The sequence below is a fragment of the Cricetulus griseus genome, chromosome 9 (genome assembly GCF_003668045.3).
Source record: "Cricetulus griseus strain 17A/GY chromosome 9, alternate assembly CriGri-PICRH-1.0, whole genome shotgun sequence".
NCBI classification, from domain to species: Eukaryota; Metazoa; Chordata; class Mammalia; order Rodentia; family Cricetidae; genus Cricetulus; species Cricetulus griseus.
Window position 1 is genome coordinate 12,824,222 of NC_048602.1, and position 25,425 is coordinate 12,849,646.

Consider the following 25,425-nt stretch of genomic DNA (forward strand, 5'->3'; position numbering starts at 1 on the left):
CATTAAATCCTATATTAACCATAATAATAAGACTTCAAAATAATGAACACATGATGAAAGTTTAGGTGAATGATCACATTGACTTATTGCAACAGCCCTTCAGCACCCTAACAGATGGCTTGCATTCTTCTGGTATACCCACAGTCACCTTCATTGGGGATTATAAACTACACTAAGAACCAACAAGTCGCGGCACAATGTTTGAAGACTTCTATAATTGTCAGTCACCACTTGGTAATGGAATTAATCTCCTGCCTTTTCTCTATGTTCCACAGATCTGTGCTATCTCAGATTCCCATAACTGGACATGAGCTCTTATCCAGTTCTCTCCCATTGACTGACTCTTCTGCTCCAACTGAAATGCAAAGTACTCACCAGGCTTCATGCATCTGTAGGATGGTGCTGTCATTCTGCAGATCCTGACTCTTAAAAAGGAGTTGTAATGGCAGCAGCTCAAACCTGAGTTAGAGTTCTGTGACCTCCCCTCTCTCCAGAATTGCAATTTACATTTCACCTGCGGTGGCAATGACAGTGTTTGCTTTGGGCAACAAAAATAATTCATGAGACTTTCCCCATTGCTCATTAGTACACACATATAAGTGATTCTTTGAAAGCTCCACAGAGACAAAGGCATTGAGTTTTCAGAATCCATTGAAGACTGAATAAATCTCCTGTGGAAGGTGATGTCAATTTCAAAAAATTGGCAACGAAGTGTGTCTTTAGTTCTTTAAAATGAAAAAATATCACATTTTGTAATTAGTATTTTTCTTTGAGTACTTCATAGATCCATTCGAGTTTCGGTTCAGTGCATGTCCATTATTTCCTTTCTAATTTCTTTTCATCCTCTCCCACCACTATTCTCTGTCAATATCATGTGATCAAAACCAAACAATCTCTGAGTCTACTTTCTAAATCTAGAAAGTGTCTAATTCAGTGGACACTATGGAAGCATTCTTACATGTTAAATGCTGAATTCTTAAAGAAATCTGACATTTTTTTTCTCCCAGAAGCCATCTGTAGTCAACTGCTATTGAGCTAGGAGTGCCATTTCCGGACCCCCTTCACTCTTCTGTGATTTTATCTATCTTAATTTTGTGAATAATGTCCTAACAATTACTTCATATTTACAAGTGCTCTGTTTTATCTGGGCAAATACTGTTTCCTTTTCATGATATGATACGTCCGGTTATGGTTCATACACACTTTCTGAATGTTCTTAAATGGTGATACATGAGTGTTTGGAGTTAGAGGTGTGGTAGAGATGTTCCATTTGAAGGTGAAACTTCCAGAGCATCTTATTCTCAGCACCTATGAGAATTATGGGCCTGCACATTTTAATCATTGAGTGAAAAAAGAAGCATGTCTGGTGAGTGTTTAGAGATATGTTAATCCTATATATGAGGATGAAAGCATAGAAAAGAGTTTATTACTATTATCCAATTAGCAGAAAAATAGTATTATGTTCTTTCCCAGGGTATACGGACTCTCTAGCCACATGATTTGGCTCTGAGAATAGTGCCATGCATATGTTTTAATCTTATGATGTGGACTTTCATTGCTATCATGAAATGTTTGTTTATTCCCATGATGTTCTTGAAATTATTGTACCAGGTTTGTGGCAGATATAGCTCTCAGGGTTCACACATGGATAAGATTAATCATTACTTCCAGAACTATGAAAACTACTCACTAGGGAAGAAGCTTCTAGTTGTCTGCAGGCTTGATTCCTCAAGGTCTCTGACTGAAGTATATGGTATCCTCAGAAAAGGGACTTTCCATCTAAGGAACACAGAGCCATAAACACTATAGAATATTGAAACTGTTCAATTTATTTATGAACTGTCAAATAACTATTCTTCTCTGTTTTCTACTACTCAGCAGGAAAACAGTCAAATCTGAGAACATCTAATGAAATAGAAGTAAAAGGAAAAGCATGACATTACAAGTAGAAAAGACAGTATTAAAATACTTAGTATCATGTAGTACAAACTAATTGTATAAAAGATGGCATGAAAATATTCTGGGAAAGTGAAAAAGTGGATTCTGTCATGAAACATTCAATTTAAATTTATATATTTAACTCATTTATTTTTTAAATTTAAGTATACTTAAATCAGTTCCCCCTTTCTCTTTACATGTGCAACACATGATTTTTTTCAGATTAGTGTCCTATGTCATATTCTTTATATGCTATTTTACACACACACACACACACACACACACACACACACACACACACACACACACACACACTTAAATATACAAATACACACTACATATTACATACAGTGTTATTTTTATGCATATGAAGTATTTGATGCCCTGTTCAGGAGTTCTTCCCTGGGGAAGAATATTTTTCCCATCTTAGCATTCACTGGTTGTCTGCAGTCTTTTGTCAATCATTGACAATTCATGAGAGTCAGATCTTCCATGTTATCGTGTCTATAATTATCATCCTTCCGGGTTTTGTTGTCAAGTAGCTTTGAGGTAAAAAGCCCAAGAATACATTATAGTGTTTTAGAAAGACAAATAGTTGAATGAGGAATATTTTTAAGTTCAGGAAATAGGAACAAAACAGCCCACTTATTATTAGCTGATGTGCCTTTCTTGCTAGGATTGATGATCATAGGTGATGACTAATGTCTTATTTGCATTTATTCCCTCAGTCTACTGATATATTAAACCTTTTATTAGTGGTTATGCACACTAATGATTTAAAGTAGAGATTACTGATTCTTATAATGACATTAATGACCACCTTAAATGCCATCATACAGCCTAAACCAATTCTGATGGAAACAGAAGCAGAGATTCACAACAAAACACTGCGCCAAGCTCCTGGAATCCAGTTGCAGAGAGGGAGGACTAATGAGCAAAGGGATCAAGACCATGCTGGGAAAACTCACAGAAACAGCTGACTTTAACAAATGGGAAACAAAACACCCCAGTCTGATAATTGGAGTACCTGCATAGGACCAAACCAGGTTCCCTGAAGATTGGTGTCAGCTGGAGGCCCTGAGCAGTCTATGGGACCTCTGGTTGAGGAACCAGCATTTATCCCTAGAGCAAGAATGGACTTTGGGAGTCCAGTCCCTAAGGAGGCATATTCTGTAAGCCTAGACACACGGGGTGAGCATAGGCCCTGCCCCAAAGGATGTGTCCGACATTGATGATCCCCAATAGGAGGTCTCACCCTCCTTGAGGAGTGGATAAGGGTTAGGATGGGGGGATTGGTCGGAGGAGTGGGTCGATGGGAGGGAGATGGAATTGGGGATGGTATGTCAAATAAGATGGTTATTAATTATAACAAAATTAATTTTGAAAAGCTAAAATACATTATGTCAAATAGCTCACATCATTAATCATTGTTTGAAAACATAAGTATGTCTCTAAAAGCTATAATGAACTCATTGTTTACCTCCACCTTTTTAACTCAGCTTAGATCTATTAAATTAGAGAATTTCAGAAATGTTTAATATTGTGATTTCATGTCTAGGAAAGTTAAAAGTATTTTCTGAAAAGCTGTTGATCCTACTAAGAACTAAGGTTTTGATTGTTCATTCTTTCATTCATTCATTCTTTCATTCATTCTTTCATTCATTCATTCATTCATTGTCAGAGGCCCTTGTATCACATACTGGCCTTGAAATCAATATGTAGCTGAGAATTGCCTAGATATTCTGATTCTCATGCCATCAAGCATGCATGCTACCCTTTTATGAATCAAGCCCAAGGCATTCTGTATGTTGTGTAGACATTCTACTAGTCAGGTTAAAATAGGCATAGATTAGTATTAGATCACTTAATATTAAAAAATATAAATATCTGTTATTTTCCTGCGTGCAAGTTATAACTAATAGAAAAATATTTTAAAATGAAGACATCACTAACATTGATGACAAAAATGGAAAAATTGTAATAAACTTAACAAGAAATATGAAATGTGAAATTAGGCAAGTATAGAAGCAGAAACCTGTGGTTCCAGCAATCAGGAGGCAGAGTTAGGAAAACAAGGACCTCAAGGTCAGCCTCAATTTTATAGTGAATTTAAGACAAGCCTGTACTGCAAGAGACCTAGTATCAAGGTAATAAATAAGTAAATATGATATTTAAAATCACAACATATTTGGTCTTTCCAGATGATCCTAACTTATATCACACACATGAATTGCTAAAAGGCACACAATTGGGCACAACCATACTTCACCCCTGTTCCTCCAAGCCATGTAGTTTTCTGAGCAAAGCAAAAGGAATGCATCAAAGTCACTGAAGTCATAGAACTGTAAATCAAATAGCAAGTCAAAATGGACCTGAAATCAGCAGAAACTTTTTACTGCTGGGAATCTCAGTGACTCTCTTGCTGAGCCCAGCCTTTATATTAATCCTGTGAGAGCCACTTTCCTATACAGCTCTTGGAAACATAAAGTACATTTAAACTTGTCAGGACTAGAATCCACACATAGTGTGCAAGTGCTAAGTATCCTACAGCGATGTGTCTCTCCATCAAAAGTTAGACTGGTCCTCTTCAGATAACAGACATAAAGCAAAAGATACCCAGCTGTGGAGATACAGAGCTGGCTTAGTGAAATGCAGGCTCTTCATGAGTAAAATAATAAAGAGTTTGAAGCATGAGACTTGGTGTATCAAGAATAGGAGGACGCATACTTCTGCTGACATGTTTCAAATGATCTGCAGGAATTTGCTACTCAAGTTAAGGAAGTGGCTCTCAGGGTCAGTGAACAGTGCTCCCATGTTTATAAACATAGGGAAGTGCTTGTTGCTATATAGTAGAGATATTGTTTTTATATCTCTACTTTTACATATAGTAGAGATATTGTTTTTATATCTCTACTGTTAAATATAGTAGAGATATTGTTTCATAGGGGGAGACATCACCTGATGTCTTGTGTGGTATTGTTGGTTTAAAGATTGTGAGACACCTTGCCTAAGCTCATGCATAAGAGCTCCGAAAAAATAAAGTCTGACATTCAGTTGCTTCTACTCTGTAACCCTTTGTTCTGATTTCGGTGAGACCCTACCCTGGGACCACAACACACTAGACATTGACAACTAGCCTACAATCCACAACCTCAGATAAACTAGAACCTTTTTCCAGAAACAGATGAAAACAGATGCAGAATTCTACACCTTTTCATTATGCTAAGCTTCTGGAGTACATTCTATGTGAGAGACTAGTGATAATATGAACAAAGGAGTCAAGACCGTGATGGGAAACCCACAGAATCAGTTTACCTGAGCTAGTGAGAGATCACTGACTCAGGTCTGACAAATGGGAACCTTCGTAAGTGTGAATTAGACTGCTGTGATATAGGTCACAATGGTGTGGCTGGGACAAGAGAGAAGGTCCCTGGCAGGGGGTCCAAGATCTAACTCTAATGCTAAACTGACTTACAGGAGCCCAATCTATATAGAGAGATACCTTGCTCAGGCTAGACACAGGGGTGTGTGGTGTGAGAAGGTGCTTTAGTCCTGCCTCAATGAGATGGAGGGACAGAAATAGTAGGCTGTGTAGGGGAGGCCTTACCTTCTCTGAGGGGCAAATGGAAGGTGGGGTGGGGTAAGTGGGGAGAGCAGGAGGAGAGGATAGTCTGGAAACTGGGATTGAAGTGTAAAACAATAAATTAATAAACAAACAGAACAATAAAAGGTACCATTGGTGCAACTGCTTAGAAATCTGAAGTTAGAGGAAAGCCAGAATACTTGTTTCTGTCTCATGCTTAAGCACTCTGAAGACTGTTCTACCACTTATATTGAGCAACAATCTATTGTTTATGGTAAGAATCAGGAATTCCTGGTATCTGATTTACATAGGCCTACCTAATTGTATAAGAAACACTGAGGGCAGTCAGTCAAGAGCTTGGTTCCCAGCTGGGCGTCTGTACGTTTATGAAGACTACTAAAAGCAGTATTCAATTGCCTAGTCTAATTGACCTTCTGGGAGGTTGTCCCTAAAACTCAGCATGAAATATCATAGAAACAGTAGTCTCCAAGGGACACCACAAAGGAGCAATGACATTTTCTTCTCTTTGAATCTCAGTGGAGGGATTTATGAAGGGAGGTATTATGAGCAGGTGGCCTTTAGAAATTGGCTTTGTATTCTTTGAGGTCCCGAACTCATAAGACTTTAGGAAGATTTGGCTAAAGCTCAAGTAAGAGTGTGAGCACTGAGAGGTGCAGGATGGATGCTAGCAGGGAGAGTGATCCTGAGTTTCTTCCTAGCACACACAAGAACAAGGACTTGGGAACTGACATTGTGGCAATGACAGGAAGAAGAAGGAAGCATATCTAAACTGTATTCCCATGGAAGTTGTGAGGTTTTATGATTTGCTTGATATTTAAAATTGAGAAGGAACCAATTATAAATACTATATGCCTGGATTGACCTACCATGGCCGATTTACAACTGCTAGGAAGAAGACTAGAGACTAGAGAGGAAACTAATGTTAAAAAATCAAAAATGCTAGAGAAAAACACCAGAGTCACAGTATGTTTCTTTTGAAAATAATAACCAAATGGCCAATGTTTTGAAAAAAAAAAAGACTCAAGTTACTAGGAAAAGAAATGAGAGATGTCACTTCCAACTACATAGAACAATAAGCATCATAAAGGAATATATTAACAGCTATTGATTTGTAAATGATTAAATCCTGCAAATGTGTTTGAGCATAAAGGATACCCTAAAGAGATATATGAAAGTCAGAAAGAGACAAAACTTACATGAGTTGATGTGTATATTGTTTTTAAAGTGTTATTTCTAGAAGATGGTTGTATAATGGTGGTTACCAAATGCTTGGGAAAGGCTATCATGAAGGTAGATATAAGTTGGCTACAAGGAATAAATTATAAAAGTGCTAGGCAATTAGATTTAATTTGTCATGGAAAAATGTACAACTAGAAAGATGTTTCCATAGTTCACAGCACAGCTTGCTCTAGCAGGATATCCAGAATCAATTCCCAGAACCCACATAGAGATTCAGCACTGTTTGTAATTCTGGTCTCATGGATCTAATGCTATCTCCTGGACTCCAAAAGTACCAGACATGCACATAGTGCCCAGAAATATTTAAAGGCATAATACCCATGCTCATAGAACAAATTAGTTAATAAAGAAAACCATAAAAGGGTGACTAAATTGTGTTATTACCCCAAATGTGTAAATGAAGATGTTTAATAAGTAGCTTTATGTAACACCTTACAATATTTGCACATGGTGTATATTTCAGAACATCACATATTATAACTTTACATCATTATTTAGTTGTCAATTAAATAATTGTTTAAGTTGTATGCCAAACAATTTGTACAGTTAAGCGAAATGGACAACATTCTATAAACAACAACAACAACAAAAACAATTCTCAAACTTAGGCCTTATAGAATGAGTGTGTAATATCAGCTGCATTGGGAAGCAGGAAGATTCTAAGTTAAAGCCTGCCTGGTCTGCTGAGTAAGTTGAAGCTCAACTTGACCATATAAGTAAGAACCTGTCTCAAAAGCAAGAGTGTAAAAGGGCTGGGCATATAGATCAGTATTAGAGCTCTTTCCTAGTAAGGACGAGCTGTCAGCATTAGTCCTCACTCTAAGGAAGAAAAGGGGAGAAGATATGTTGACATAACGAGATGGGTAAAAGCATTTGACCAATAAATGTGTGGCACCTAAGTTTGAGTCCCTAAAAACAACACACAAAAAACCTGACTGTAGTTCTAATGTCTACAACACAACTCCTCCTACTACAGGGAGCCGGCAAGAGGAAACAGTTGGATCGCACAAGCTGGTTAGCCAGCTTGCCTGGCCCATGCACCAGAAGAACATCCAAGAGGCTCCATTTCAAATGACAAGGAAGGTAAAGATCCATCGTCCAAGGTTGTCCTCTGACCTCCACACATGTGTCATGGTGCTTGTAGGATACAAGTGTGACAAAGAAAACCTGCCCTTGCCCTGAAACCACAGAAACAAGCCCTGTCACCTAAAGCATAGCCAATGAAAAAAAAAAAAAAAACACCTTGGCCCTAAATCAGAGTCAGTGAATTAAACCAACCATATCCCTGAAACCAGAAAAAGCGAACGAAACTTACACTGACACTAAAACTAGAACCCGTGAAATAAACCCATCCTGAAATTAGAATCAAAAGGCTAAAAAGAAGCCAGTAAAAGAAAAACAAACTGGCCCTGAAAACAGATCCAGATCTGACCTGGACAAGCTGAACATGAAACCAAACTATCTATGAGGAAGAAATCATCCAATCCCTAAGCAGAAAAACAATCAATGCATGAGCATGAAATCTAGCCACTCCGAGATTGTCCAATATCAAAAGAAATGAAATCCGACTCATTCACTCGCTGAAAATCTTAGCCCTGGAAAAACTCCACCCCTAAGAAAACCCACATGAGCCCCTCCTTGTGCCTTTTCAGTTGGCAGCTTTTCTCCTCCACCTAGGCAGAGGCAGCAACTCCCCTGGATTCCTCTTTCCCAAACAAATCTCTTGAAAGTCCTTTGGTGAAGATGATATTTTTCTGTCATGGATCAGAACTTTCTGCTTGAAAGCCCCCTTAGGGGAGAAGAGCAGAAGAAGCAACTGACAACATCTGCTTGGAAACTTCCTTAGGAGAATAGAGCAGAAGTAACAACAATTTGCTGGAGCAGTTTACTACATTCATGAAGGGGTTCCAGTTAGCAGAGCAAAGCAGAAATAACACTTGCCTTGGAACTGAGAAATGGCTACCTCTGCTGGGAAACTCCCTTGGGAGTGGAACAGAGCTCAGGTGTAATGACTCTTTCTCCCTCAGAGAGTGGCAGGATTCCCACAACCTCAGGGCAGACCATCACTTATTCTTCAGGTTTGAATAGGTATAGTTGAAAAGTCGGATAAAATTCCATAGAAGAATTCCAAGAAATCAGAAGTCTTACACATAGCTGTTGAGGTGTAAAATTAGTTAGGTGCTTTGGAAAAGAGTCCAGCAGTTCCTCAATACATGAAACAGATAGTTACCTTAAACTCCAGAGCTTCTAGATGGGAGCCCTTGAAAAGAAAATGTGTTTTCACACTTTGAGCAAATATGTTGATAATGTCATTCCCCAGCACTGAAACTATTCCTGCACTCAAGATGAGAATATGCTACAACAGGAGGAAATAGAGAGCAAATTCAACTTTGCAAAATATGTATTTGTGTAAATAATTTTGTTGGCATATCAGAAGAAACATCATGTGACCAGAAAAAAGCCAAAGATAAGTATTAATGGAGGGACTATATTTGGTTGGGGAAACATATTTTTGGAAAGTATCGAGTCCTGCCCCAAATCATCCAATCAACCACAAAGTCCAAGGAGAATTTTCAAGAAATATGACAAACAATATTGCAAAATTGGCATAGGAAAATTGTGCCAGAATATTTAATGATTGGTTGGAAAGGTCTGACAAGGCTTTCATCGGGTGACTGCAGCTCAAATTTGTTCATTTACACTAAGGTAACAACAGAAGTTAAAACATTAAGAAATGGCAAGTGTAAGAGGTATTTCATTGGAAAGGACCAGCGGGTTGAAAAAGTGATACACAAGTAACTGCAAAAGTAGTATATGATAAACTTATCTTAAAAAAATGACTTGGTCTAGGCTGGCATCAAAGTTCCCAAAAGAGCATTTTAAGGACTATGTTAAGACAGACTTCATAATAAATTCTGTTATGGAAAATACATTAGATTCCAAAATTACTCAGTGCATAGAATGTACATTCTAAATAAGAACAATTTAAAAAACTGAGGAAGGAAACTGACCATGTGTTCCAGGTACTCTGCCTTACAGATTGAGACTGCGTCTCGAAAGAGCCTCAAAAAAATAAGTTATTTTGGAAAAAAATATTTTAAATGTATTGGTAACATGGGAACATGAGACAAAAGTACAAAGTATAAAGATGGAGAGGGAGAGACAGCTGTGTGCTCCAAATAATTGAATATCAAAACAGCAAAATATTGCTGCCATGACAACAAACCTTCAGCATCCCAGGGCTTAAGGGAGGGTGTACAGCATCTGTGAACTTGGACTATTCTATCTAAGGTGGTAAAAATAAAGTCCGGAGCCTGAAGTGAGGGAGAAAAAAATGCAATACTTAAGTCCTGGTTTTCAACGTCACTGTCTGTTAAACCTGACAATTTAAAGCTACATGCAAGTTTACTCATTGGCTTCTCACTGTGACATTCCAAGCTGCAATTAATTGTGACTTTTCATGATCCTGTCTTTTTCTTCTTCTTCTTCATCTTCTTCTTCTTCTTCTTCTTCTTCTTCTTCTTCTTCTTCTTCTTCTTATTATTATTATTATTATTATTATTATTATTAATTAGGTTAGGGAACAGGCTTGTTTCAAATGTAATTCCCCTCTACCTCTCCCTCCCCTCACCCCCATTCCTTCTCCCCCACCTCCAACCTACCCCAGGCAGGGTAGGGCCCCCAACCAGGGCTCCACCAAGTCCACCAAATCTTCCTGGGCCTAGGCCCCTCCCCATGTGTCCAGAGACAGAGCATATCCCTTCAAGTGGGATGGGCTCTCATAGTCCCCCCACACACACCAGGGAAAAAACGTCAGTCCACCTCAGGAGGCTCCCAGGAGTGCAGGGGCCTCCCCATTGGCATCCATGATCAGTCCCATACTGGCCTCCAAGACAGCGTCTGGGATCGATATGCTTTCCCTTTTTCAGGCCAACTCTTTCTGTGGGTTTCTCCACCTAGTACAGACCCCTTCGTTCTTCATTCCTCCCTCTCTTCAACTAGGTTCCAGATTTCAGCTCAGTGTATTTCTGTGGATGTCTGTCTCTGCGGTTTAGGGGAGATGTAGCTGAGTGTGTAGGAAAAGTCTGAGACAAGAGATTAGTGGGGAAGATGTAAGAAGTATAAGAAAAGTATACAGTGATGTAGCTAAGTGTTTAGAGAGATAAAACAGATGGAGCTGTATAAAAGAGAGACATGTATGTCAGAGACGTGTATGTGCGGTGTGGTGTGCGGTGGCTGTGTGGCGAAGGCTGTAACTGTGTGAAGACACGAAATGTTAAGCTGTATAGAAAAGAGCTGTGACCGTGGGTTGAGATTCCTGGCAATGCGGGAGAGAGATGTTTGTAGATTAAGTAAAAATGCAGCTATATGTAAACAATGTAGCTGTGTGGAGACAGAGAGATTTTTCAGATTGGGGTTTTTCAGATGAAGTCAAAGAGAAATTTTCCATCAAAAAATGCGTGGTTCCTTATCTTTGTCTCGGGTAGGAAATTCTAGCCCTGGACACATTCGTGGATTTTTTCCCCCATATCCTGGATGTGGACTTGGAGCAGGTTCTCCCTAAGTCCTCTGGTATTCAGCTAATTTTACTTGGTTGCTCTGTATGCCACATAATCTTCATGAACTTTTGTACTTTCTTTTGAATAGCTTGTTCCTGAGTAAGTATAGGTCAGATGTTTCAAGTCTCATAAAATGACCTTTGGCTTCTGTGTTTGTATAACAACTTCCAATTTGTAAGAAAAATTCCAAATAGAAGGAGATCTCCCTAAAAGTGGGAAGGGTAGTATGGTTCCTGGAAAATTATAGAAGCAACATGTCTGCAAGAAGGTATAAATGGTTTATAAGAAATTTTCCAATAATCTAATACCCCCACATCGTGCACATGTTAAGAGTCCCTAAACCTGCAATGTGCCAATATCAAAAGCAAAAATGACAGGGCAACTATCATATGTCTCAGCTGGATTTTGGTCAAGCAGCTGCAATGGCTTTATGACTTTTGTAGTTGCCTTCACATATGGCTGAACCAGTACTGTGCAAGTTATTATAGGAAAAATTCTTCAGTTATTCATTTCTAGAGTAATTATTTATCATGATTCATTATACAAGTTACAGATTAATTTTTTCCTGGAGGTACAAACCATGGGGCAGAATAAATGATATGCAGAATTTTCTATTATAGACATAGATTTTGTATTCTATCCATGAATACAGTGCACTCTCTCCTTCAAAATAAACTAAATTTCTATCAAGTTTGAAAGAGACGAAAAACTGACATGCACATGCACAAAGTATGAGATCAGATTTTGAAGAAACAACAATTTCTGAGTAAGATGAGTCATGTTTCCAGGTTTGAAAATTAGTTTCAGTCAGTTTGCTTGTCTGGTGACTACTTTGTTATGTACTAGTACATATTCCAAGAACAGGTAGAATTGCCAATGCTTATTCTCTCTGTTTAAAAATTTTTATTGCGAAATTTCTACTCTCATAATCTCTGTGGATAAAATAGCTACATCTAAATAGATTTAAAAGGTTATTACGTATTGATTGATTTTTGAGTGGCATGGTTATTATCCAAAGTTATGTAGGTAGGCATTCTTAACTCATTTCAATATTTTCAGACTCTATAACCTTCAAACCAAATATGTTGGATACTTTTTTACATAAACTGGCAACATACTCACACAAACACAGGAGGCTTTACTATGTTCCTAGCCTTAAACAATGAGGGAAAGTGAGTTTTCAGTTAGTTTTCTTTTTTACTGTGTCTCATTGTCTGGTCTTGGACCTAACTCTGGCCATGTGAATACCTGAAGTTCACTCACAAACCCACTCAGGCCTTCACATAATTAGGCCTTCTTTTCCCCCACATCTGCTTCTAAAGATTCAATCTGTTACCGTTTTCATAAAACCATTTGTTCTGTATTTTCAGGTCATGTTTTCTGGAAATTTTTTGAATTGCAAATCCTGACACTGATTACCCAACACTAGTATAAACTGAATGTTCACCATTCCAAGTCAGCAGTAATTGAAACCAAGCTATATTTTATTTAATTTAAATTGAGAAAATGGTAATAAAAATTAGGTTCAAAACAATCTTTAATACATTCTGTAAAATTTCAAGCAATAGCAACACAATGGTAGTTATATGAAAGTGATTATAAATAAAAGTTCAATATTCTGTCCCATAAAACATACAGAAAGTTATCCAGTAATGTTGAATTGGGTGGATATCAGTAAACTTACCCTGGCATAATCATTTACATTTTAAACATTTATTCCTTCAAACTTTGTCAAATTTATACAGTATCATTTTATACATGATTTCAGTGTAGTACTGACAAATATATTGCTGAATATGAGGATTGTTTCACAACAGTCATTTTAGAATAACTACTTTATTTCTTGGTAGAATGGGATTAACATGACAATGGTCATAAGGCTTAGTAACACCACTTATCTAACTGTGAATAAAGTATCAACTATGCTAAAATTTCCTTCCAAAACTCACATTATAAAGCACCTTATTTTTGTATGAGTATTGGGACAGTAATTCCCTATTGAGTTGGTCTCTTTCATGAATTTTCAGCTGTGCTTAAGATTTGAGTGTCTTTAAAATTTTTTTGAAAACAGTTTATATTTGTTAGGTTTCTTTCCATTACTGCTGCTTTGTTAGGTTTGATTATCTGAGCACACTATAAAAACTGCCACATATTTAATATTGTGAGTGATATTCTAGTATTGATTCTGTGATGTTTGTTTAGATTTTTACCACCCAGAAGAGGTTTTGCCATGTGACTCACATTTATAAGTTTTCTCTCATGTACAGATGTAGTCAGATTTTGCAGAGATGATCCATGGTAAAAGGACATAGCAAGTAACTTACTCATTAAATATAAGGATTCTGACTTCTTCAGTTGTGTAGTGAATTTGAAGATGAATCATAGACACAAACTTGCCACAATTTGTATATTTATAACTTTTTGTCAGTTGTATATGCTTATATGAAATATAAGTATTGTGCTCTTAGTAAAGGACTTGCCAAATACATTTTTTTGCAATGCTTCTCTCCAGTATGTATTTTTTGATAAATTTGTAATCTTGAGCTCTGTTTAAAACACTTGCCAAAACTTCAAAATTTTAACATTTCTGTCCAGTGTGTATTCTTTGATGAACTTGAAGATGTGTGATCTGGCTAAAGAACTTTCTACAAAGTGAACATTTGTAAAGTTTCTCTCCATTATGAACTCTTTGATGAATTTGAAGATGTGAGCCTCCGGTAAAGGACTTGCCACATACTTTACAATTGTAAGGTTTCTCTCCAGTGTGTATTCTTTGATGAACTTGAAGAGCTTGGTAAAGGACTTGCCAGCAATTGTAAGGTTTCTCTCCAAACTTGAAGACTGATTGCCCACATACTTTACAATTGTAAGGTTTCTCTCCAGTGTGTATTCTTTGATGCACTTGAAGGTATGACCTCTGTTTAAAGAATTTTCCACAATCTGAACATTTGTATGGTTTCTCTCCAGTGTGTATTCTTTGATGAACTTGAAGATGTGAGCCTTTGCTAAAGGAATTGCCACATACCTTACAATTGTAAGGTTTCTCTCCAGTGTGTATTCTTTGATGAATTTGAAGATGTGTGTTCTGGCTAAAGAACTTTCCACAAAGTGAACATTTGTAAGGTTTCTCTCCAGTGTGTATTCTTTGATGCACTTGAAGGTGTGAACTCTGTTTAAAGAATTTTCCACAGTCTGAGCATTTGTAAGGTTTCTCTCCAGTGTGTATTCTTTGAAGAACTTGAAGATGAGAGCCTTTGATAAAGGACCTGCCACATAATTTACAATTGTAAGGTTTCTCTCCAGTGTGTATTCTTTGATGAACTTGAAGATGAGAGCCTTTGGCAAAGGACTTGCCACATAATTTACAATTGTAAGGTTTCTCTCCAGTGTGTATTCTTTGATGAACTTGAAGATCTGAGCCATTGGTAAAGGACTTGCCACATACTTTACAAGTGTAAGGTTTCTCTCCAGTGTGTTTTCTTTGATGAACTTGAAGATGAAAGCCTTTGGCAAAGGACTTGCCACATACTTTACAATTGTAAGGTTTCTCTCCAGTGTGTATTCTTTGATGCACTTGAAGGTGTGACCTCTGTTTAAAGAATTTTCCACAATCTGAACATTTGTAAGGTTTCTCTCCAGTGTGCATTCTTTGATGAACTTGAAGATGAGAGCCTTTGGTAAAGGACTTTCCACATACTTTACAATTGTAAGGTTTCTCTCCAGTGTGTATTCTTTGATGAACTTGAAGATCTGTGCCATTTGTGAAGGACTTCCCACATCCTTTACAACTATAAACTGAGAACTTCCTTATGTGTAATTCCCCAGAGCTATTATTTCCTAAACATCCTGGCATTTCTCTCTGACAAGTATCCTGTGTACCCTCTTTTGGGATCATCTCCTGAATTTTATAACAAAACACACCTGGAAGAAATGAAAGGGAGTTATTGACTGATAGTGTTGATTTAGGCAAATCAATAAAGAAATTTATATAAAATACACTAATGTGTATTGTAGCAAAATCATTGATCAAAAAAAAAAAGTTCTATTTACTTGGAAAGTCTAGTATTAATTTATATCAATAACACCTTTCAAAACATATGAATTATAAAATGTGAGAAATGAAAAAAATACATCTAATCTTCTCATGATTCATTATTTTAATACATTTATGTATTCAATCAAAGTGAGTGATTATTAAAAAGAAAGCAATAAAATGATCATAAACAAAACAAATGGCCATAAGGAATCAAATTTTCAAACATAATGAACAAGAATGCCGTTTCATGAAATTGTATTTTACAATATGAAAAATTTGATAGGGTCCTCTTTAAACATGATATGTAACCCCATACTATAAACAAAAACTGCAGAATTCAAAATCAACTTGTAGCCATTACTAGAAGTGTTCTATTTACTTGCAAATTGCATTATTAATTTAGGTCAATAACACCTTTCAAAATACATGAAAATATAAAATGTTACAAGTGAAAAAAATCACAATGATTTTCTATGAATAATTTCTATTAATACATGTTAATATGTAATTCTTCAAAGGGGGTGATTATTAACGAGGAAACAACAAAAAGATGATAAACAACAAATATACCAATCTGTTCCATAAAATTTTATGTTCTTTGGGAGCGATGGTTTCAAAATTTCAACAATTGCAATGATAATTCTAAAGGACATTCATTTCTTCAGAAAATTAAATATAGATATGTATGAAAAACAAATATATAACTACAGAAATTTAGTTCAGCTTAATTGCTAGTGAATTATATCATTTCAGATTTCATCAGGTTACATTAAACAAGCAATAATGAACAGAACCCATGGCACAGGGTAATTTTCTTGCTCACATCATTCATTAGGTATCTAAAATTCTTTGATTAGGGATTTGACACAGATTTGACAGACATGGATACTATCAATTGGGAAACAAAAATTCGGCAGCATTCTTCACTTGTGGTGTGTGGATGCTCAGTACAAATATGAAGGACTCAGAGGTAAATAACACCAAGTTTGTGTTACATTTGCTCAAGAATATATGTTAACTTGAATTTTCTTGCACTATTTCACCATAAAATTATATGGCACATTAAGAAAGCAATAACTTTTATTGTGACAATACTAAACAACAACAAAACACAAAACAGAGACTTGCCGTAACCTTAGTACCAGGCATAAGAATTGTCACTCAATGTTACTTATATAAAATAAATATTGTGTACAATGAGAATACTTTGACATTTCTCTGGCCTATCTGTGTCCCTTGAACTTCATGTTATCTTAGACTGATAACTAAGACTTCAAGCAGAAAACAGACGAGGTATGTAAAGAGTGATTATCTTATATTTTCTCAATTATATGGAATATTTTTGAGAAATCTCCATTTAGAATGATTATTTTGGTAATTTGAATGCTAAAATCATATATATATATATATTTATATATATATATATATATGATTTTATATCATATATATATGGATATATAATATATACATAATTTTTATCATGAATGAATATATTATTTTGTAGAAGCCTTTTCTGTATCTAAATAAATGATCACATGGTCTCTTTCTTATATACAGTTCTCTTGATTCATTTGTGAATTGCTTTACTTATGTTCACTCTTTTAAGTAACTCTTAGATGAAATCACCTTGATCCTAGAAAAAAAATGATTTTGATGTGTTCTTGAAATGGAAAGTTTCTAATTTCCATTGGAAGTGTATTGGTGTTTGTTCTTCTCAGAGTTGTGGTGGGATTCTGCACTGAATGTATCAAGTTGCCATTACTTGAAAAGTTTTTATTATTCTTTCTATAAAACTTGAGGACATGTGATAATCTAAATTAAGTCATCTTGACTTAATGTGTGGTAGTTTAAACACTAATTAACTCATCACTTGTTTTTGGTATTTCAAACATCGGTTTTAAATGGGTGGATCTGAAATCATTATACTAAGTGACTTAACTTGGAAGACAAATAATTCATATTTCCTCAAGTTCATGGATTCTAGTAATTAAGAGGTTGGTAACTGTGTTTTCTATAGTCTGTCTATAGAATTTATGAACCTAGTAGGGGGAGAATCAGATCCCTCATGTTCTTCACGTTCATCCCTTTTTCCCCTTCCCAGTCTCTTACAACCCTTTCCCCTCCTCCCACTCCTAGCTAAATCCTGTCTTTCCATTGTTAAAAAACCTTTATTCATCAACCAATAAGAGAATTATACAAGGAAAGCTGAGATATTGTGAAAAGTCCAAAGCTAAAAATAATAGTTATAGACGAAGGGGAAGATATCCAGCTCAAAGTCACAGAAAGCATATTCAACAAAATCATAAAAGAAACTTTCCCAAGCCAAAGAAGGAAATGTCTATGATCAGAGCAGAAAGTTACACAACACCAAATAGACTGGACCAAAAAAGAGTAACCTCCTGAATAATAATATAAAAGAAAATTTACAAAATAAATAAAGAATATGAAAAGATGCAAAGGAAATGGGCCAAGTAATAAATAAAGGCAGAGTTATCCCAATTATACCTGACTTCTCAGTGGAAGCTCTGAAAGCCAGAGGTCCTAGATACATGTTCGACCGACTAGTAAAAAAATGGATGCCGGCACAGACTACTCTAACAAGCTCTCAATTAATATGGATGGAGAAAATCAGATATTCCATGAAAAAAACAGATTTAAAAAAAGACATACTCCCAAATTCAGCCCTACAGAAAATACTGGAAGGAAAACTCCAACCTAACTAAGTTAGCTGCACTCACAAAAACATACACAATTGATAATATTACACTACCAAAATTCAAAAAAGGGAAGCACACACACAAAATAGCACCACCACCAACAAATCCAAAATAACAGGAATTAACCATCAATTGTCATCAATATCTAGAAATATCAATGGCCTCAATTGTCTATAAAAAGACACAGGATAACAGAATGCATACAAAGACAGAGTACATCCATCTCCTGCATACAAGAAACACAATTCGGGCTGGAGAGGTGGCTCAGAAGTTAAGAGCACTGACTGCTCTTCCAGAGGTCCTGAGTTCAATTTCCAGCAACCACATGGTGGCTCACATCCATCAGTTATGAGGTCTGGTACCCTCTTCTAATGTGCAGATATACATGGAAGCAGAATGTTGTATACATAGTAAATAAATAAAATATTTTTTTTAAAAAAAGAAACAATTCAACTTCAAAGAGAGACAGTACCTCCGAGGAAAGAGTTGAGAAAAGATTTTCCAGCTAAATGGACCTAATAAACAAGCTTGTGTAGCTCCTCAAATAATGAATATATTAGACTTCAAATGAAATTTAATCAAAAGAGATGAAGAAGGTCATTTCATATTAATCACAGGAAAAATCCATCAAAACAAAGTCTAATTATGAACATGTATGCCCCAAATACAAAGGTACACACATTTGTAAAAGAAACATTACTAAAACAAATAACACATTAAACCACACACACTAATAGTGGAAGACTTTAACACCCCACTCTCACCACTGAACCAGAGTAACAGACAAAATGGTAACAGAGAGATAAAGCAACTTGGATATGACTCAACTGGGTTTAACATAATCTACAAAACATTCCATTCAAACACAATGAAATGTAAGTTCTTCTGACTGCCACATGGAACTGTCTCTAAAATTGGCCAATAAATCAGCAACAAAGGAAACCTCAAGAGACTAAATAAAATTCAAAAAACTCTGTGTATCTTATGGGATCTCCATTGTTTAAAGTTAGAATTCAACAAGAACACAATGTTAAGAAGGTCTGAAAACTGATTGAAAGTGAACACTGTTCATGTGCATCACCCATGGTCAAGGAAGAAATAAAGAAAGAAATGAACAACAACTTTCTAGAACTCAATGGAAACAAATCAACAACATACCAAAACTTATGGAATACATTTAAATCAGTGCTAAGAGGAATGTTCATAGCAATAAGTTCCTGCATAAAGGAAATGGAGAACTCCCCACACAAGTGATTTACAGAACACCTGAACACTCTGGAACAAAAATAATCAAACCCACAAAAGAGGAGTAGATGCCAGTTAATTAAATTGAGGGCTGAAATCAACCAACTAGAAACAAACAAAAAAAAACAATACAATGAATTATTGAAGAAAAAAGAGTTGGTTATTTGAGAAAATCAGTACCATAGACAAACCTTTATCCAAACTAACTAAAAGCCAGAGTGAGAACATGCAATTTAACAACATCAGAAATGAAAGGGGGGCATAACAGTAGACACTGAGGAAATGCAGAGAATAATCAGGTCATACTTTGAAAACCTCTACTAAACAAAATCAGAAAATTTAAATAAATGGACAATTTTCAGGATAGATATCACTTACCATATAAAGTCAAGAACAGATAAACAATTAAATAGACCTATAACCCCTAATACTATAGAAGCAATCATCACAATCTCTAAACCCAAAAACATCATTTGAGGGCCACATGTTTTCTATGCAGAATTCTACAAGAAATGCAAAGAAGAGCTAAGCAGAGGAGTCATCCCCACCCCTTATTAAAAAGCTACAATTAACTTGGAACACAAACCACACAAAGACACAACTACAAAAGAGAACTTCACACAGACCCCACTCGTGGACATTGACACAAAAATATTCAATAAAATATGCACAAATCTAATCCAAGAACACATTAAAAATCATCTACCATGATCAAATACTCTTCATCCCAGAGATGCAGGGATGATTCAACATGCAATAATCTATCAAGGTAATCCATCATATAAACAAACTAAAAAAGAAATAACACATGATCATCTCATTAGATGCTGAAAAAGCCTTCAACAAAATCCAATCCCCCTTTATGATAAAGGTCTTCAAGACAACAGGGATAAAAGGAACATATGAAACAGGATAAAGGCAATATACAACAAGCCAACAGACTACATCAAACAAAATGGAGAGAAACTCAAAATGATTCATCTAAAATCAGGAACAAGGCAAATTTGTAAACTCTCTCCACATGTCTTCAATATTGTACCTGAAGTTCTTGCTAGAGTAATAAGACAACCAAAGATCAATTGGTAACAAATTGGAAAGCAAGAAGTCAAGCTTTCACTATTTTCAGATGATATGATAGTTTATATAAGTCACCTGAAAAATTCTACCAGGGAATTCAGACATCTGATAAACTCCTTCAACAAAGTGGCAGGATAAAAGAATAAATAAAAAATATCAATAGCCCTACTATATATAGATTTCCCATGGCAATACCACCATGAGGCAACTGATCTCCTCTGATCTCAGAAACTAATACATATAGGTGATAAACAGGCTGAGAGAGAAATCAGAGAAAAACCACTCTTTACAATAGCTACAAGCAAATAAAATATGTTGGCTAAGTATAACCAATCAAGTCAAACACATGTATGACAAGAACTGTGAGACTTAAAAAAAGAAATTTAAAAAGACAACAGAAAATGGAAAGAACTCCAAATGCTCATGGACTGATAGGATCAACATACTAAAAATGGCAATCATACACAAAGCAATCTACAGATTCAATGAAATCCCTATCAAAATCCCATAAAAAATGTTCACAGACATTGAAAGAACAACATTCAACTCTAGATGGCCAAAACACAGGATATCAAAAGCAATCCTGTACAATAAAATAACTCCTAAGGTCAGCAATATCCATGACTTCAACCTGTACTATAGAGCTATAGTAATTACAACACTTGGTATTAGCACAATAAAAGAGAGGTAGACCAATGCAATATAATTGAAAATACCTGATATTAATCCATACATCTACAGACACCTGATTTTTGACAAAGAAGCTAAATTTATACAATGGAAAAAAAAAACTGACAGATGATGTTAGCGCAACTGGAAGGTTATATGTAGAAGATTACAGATAGGTCCACATCTATCGCCATGCACAAAACATAGGTCCAACTGGACAAAAGGTCTTCAATATAAATCCCTTTAAACTGAACATCTTTTTGAAAAGAAGGTGGAAATTGAAGGAACTGCAGAGAAGAACTTCCTTAATGTAACACCAGTAGCACACACACTGAGATCAAAAAGTAACAACTGGGGGACATCTTGAGACTGAGAGATTTCTGTATGACAAAGGACACAGTGAGTCAACAAGTAAGTCAGCAGTCCAGATTGTTGGAAAAGATCTTCAACAACACAACTTTTGACAAAAGGCTGATTTCCAAAATAAACAACTAATGCAAAAGTTAGTCACTAAAACACTGCAGTTGTTGTTTGTTTCTTGTTTTGTATTCCACACATGAACCATTGTTTCCTTTCAACTTACCCTGTTCCAAGCCTTCGGCTTCATCTATATTCACAATCCAGGGTTCTTTGTTTTCTTCAAGACAGGTGATTAGCTCTGGTTTTGATTCAGAAAGGCCTATGAATTAGAAGAGATTGTGATAGTATCATTACATAATAAGGAAAAGTGTTTGTATATAATAATAAGGCTTGTATTCAGTGAACTTAAAGGAATATAAAGAAAGACTCATAAGTGAAGTCTTATAAGTATATACTTGACAGGTGTTGTGAAAATTTAAGAAAGTAATTTTAATTTTTTATACCTTCAACTTCCCTCCCATTACACAATTACAAATATAAAACTGTTGGATTCAAACTATTTTCAGTCATTATTGTTACAGAATGAATGCAAAACAAACCACCATATTTGATTGAATTAAGTTTTAGCTAAATTAAAAGACCATTTCTAATGATATAAGAAAAATTGAAGTAAAGATTACACTCACCTATATCTAGATATAATTGGGAACTATGATTGATTTTTAGAAATCAATTCAAAATAGTAATACAAGTTGTTAGACATTTTTAGGTATAAGCTGCAATCAGAAAATGACTGATTCTCACCTACAGACACCAGGTTGCTATAATTCTCCAACATGACATCTCTGTATAAATTCCTCTGAGAAGTATGCAGGCATTCCCATTCCTCCTTGGAGAAATTAATGGCCACGTCCTTGAAAGTCAACAGACTCTGAAAGGAAAATTGATTCCCTTGTGATGATGGTTTGAGACCTTATATGACCCAAAGGAAAGATTATTTAACTAAAGGACTTGGTGTGTTATCAGTAATCAATCTGCAATTTTCATATGTTATATATTAAAAGGAATAATGTTGTGAATTTTTAACAGAGATCAAAGTGACCAACATCTAAAATCCTCATGAAGTTTGTGCCTTTTCTCAGTGATAAATATCATCTGAAGTTGTCCTCAGCAGGAATTGAGTATCAATATTCGTCTGTAATATCAGAAATCTTTCAGAGCATGCATTGATATAGACAAGTCATACAAGAAAATAAGAGGCAAGGAAGAGTGGAAAACAAGATATAGCATAGAAATAAGAGTGATAATACAGAATTTCTTTTAGAAATATAATAAAACACAAAAACAGATTTCACACAATGAGGAGCTACAGTGAATTCTGAGTTCTATAAAGGAAGCATTTCTAGGTGGACTGTCAACCTGTTACATCCTTGTGCATACATTTACCTGAGAGCAAGCCATCTGTCGGTCCACTTCTTTATGGATCATTTCAAGCAGTTTATCTTAAAAGTTTTACCTTCCGGATACTATTCTGCGTGTAAGGCAAAAGCCCCTTCATTCCATGCTACCACACTCAGAGACTGGAAAGCAGCTTTAAAATGTCCTTAGTTTGTGACTTGTTCCACAGCAGAAATGAAAAACCATGAACTTCTACAGAGTGACCAACCGTTAGTTTTTCCTTTTCCTGCATCCGGGGGATGTGTTATTCCAGGAAATGGTGGTTATCACTACAACCTGGATTATTCGCTTTAGCGCCTGCTTTACACTTTGCACAGGCATTTTCAGTTGAGTCTGATCATTAATGAAAACAAAACTGACACCTGATTTTGAAAGAGTGGCTTGAATCTAAGTGGTAGCTACAGCTGAAAATATTTCTCACACTGGGCAAATAATATACTTCCTACAGCCATGGTATAGTTGGGAAGTGATGCCTCACCACTGTCTCCAAAAATCATTCCTTTTGTTTACAAATTCCAATATCTATTTCCTCTATTTCACACTTTTGCATAGTCCCTCATGTTTATTTTGAACAGTAAATTTCATCTTTGGGATTCACTGTCAAATGCTATGTGTAATCAAACCTAAATATGACATTCCTGCATCCAATTCAATACTTTTGGTTGTCAATGAAGACACTTCAATTCCAAGCACCTAAGTTTCTCGTGTGGAAAATTTGATTGTTTGCATAATCCACCTAAACATGAGTACCGTTTCTTGACAGTTCTCCTTTAGTTCATTTGTTCAAATATATACTATATGAACATATTATGTGATAATACACTGAGTTTCAAATTTATCCTTTTTTGACTACTTTGAATCTTTTAACGCATTGCATAGTATTAATACACATTTCAATTTAATATAGAATATTTCATATTATGTAATTTTTTCTTGAATTTTTCTTTATAGGATGGAAAATATGCAGAGATATTGATTCCTGCCATGGATATAAGTTTGCAGAAATGCACATAGTGTTAAACGTGTCTTAACTCATTTTAATATTAGTATGGACTTTATTGATAAGTTTTTTTATAAGTATTATTTAGATTAGAAATGATGTTATTTTACATTTCAACCCAAGTTCCCTCTCCCTCCCATTCTCCTCTCCTCCCCACTGACACCCCATCCCATCCCACATCTACCCCCCAGAGAGGTTGAGGCCTTCCATGAAGGATCTTCAAAATATTTGAAGTCATTTGGTACAGGGCCTAGTCCCTCTCCTGTGTATCTATGCTAAGATTGTCTCCCTCCATGGGAATTGGGCTCACGGAATCCACTGGTGCATTAGGGATACATCCTGGTTCCAATGCCATAGGCCACACAGACTTCCCAATGCCCCTAGCTAACATCCATGTTCGGGAGGTCATGAGTTACCACATTCTCACGTCAGTGGTGTCTGCAGGCTTTCCCAGTGTGGTTCCCCCCTGCCTTTTACATCTCTCCTCTGGCTCTGGAGCTGGATTCCAGAATTTTGGCTCAGTGCTTAGCTGTGGTTCTCTGCTTCTAGTACCATCAGCTACTGAATGAAGGTTTTAAGATGGTATTTAAGGTAGTCTTCATTCTTATTGTAGGGGAAAGGCATTTAAGGTAGCCTATCCACCACTGCTTAGGTTCCTAGTTGGAGTCATTATTTTGGATCTCTGTACAGTTCCCTAGTGCCAGATTTCTCTTTAAACCTATAGTGCATCCCTCTATTGATGTGTCTCTTTTCTTGTTCTCCTCTCTTCCTCTCCCCACTCAATCTGCCTGATCACTCATGTTTTCCTACCCCATCTCTTCTCCCCTGTTCTTTCTCCTAAATCCCTCCCCCTGCCTCCTGCTCTCAATTTTTTCAGGGGCTCTTGTCCATTTCTTCTTCACTGGGCAAAACTGTATGTCTTTCTTATGGTCCTCCTTGTTTTCTTGCTCTCTGGAGTTGTGAATTGTCTTTGCTCTATATCCAATATCCATATATGAGTGAACACATACCAGGTTTGTCATTCTGTGACTTATTTGGTGTTTCAGTAGCTAGCTTATGGAGTTCTTTATATATTTTAGAGATAAGCCCTCTATCTAATTCGAGGTTGTTGAATTGTTTTTCCAATTCTGAGGGCTACTTCTTAGTCTTGTTGACTGTGTCTTTTGTATTTCAGAATCTTCTCAGTTTCAGGAGGTCCAAATGCCAACAATCTTGTCTTAGAAAAAACACAAATTGAACCTGACCCAAGAACATTCTAACCCTGGACACACAATGAACAGAGGAAGCAGTCTGCATACCAGGATTTCATCTCTTATGGTTAGAATGTGTCCTAAGATCTATGGACTTGCCTACACAATTGAAAGATATTCTGTACCTAAGAACACTCAACACTTGGTGCCCTAACAACAACCGAAATGATTTATAGAACAGACATTACAGTGACTAGAATGTGGGGAATACACTATTGCTGAAAATTAAATTTTATGTGTGTCCCCATGTATGTTTTACTCTATGGACTTCTC

At 36.1% G+C, this 25,425-nt stretch overlaps 1 pseudogene; it reads right to left on the minus strand.

Annotated features, from left to right (window-relative positions):
- The window catches only part of LOC113839003, a 141,975-nt pseudogene extending 126,740 nt beyond the window's left edge, over positions 1-15,235 (minus strand).
- Positions 15,236-25,425: the final 10,190 nt, after the last annotated feature.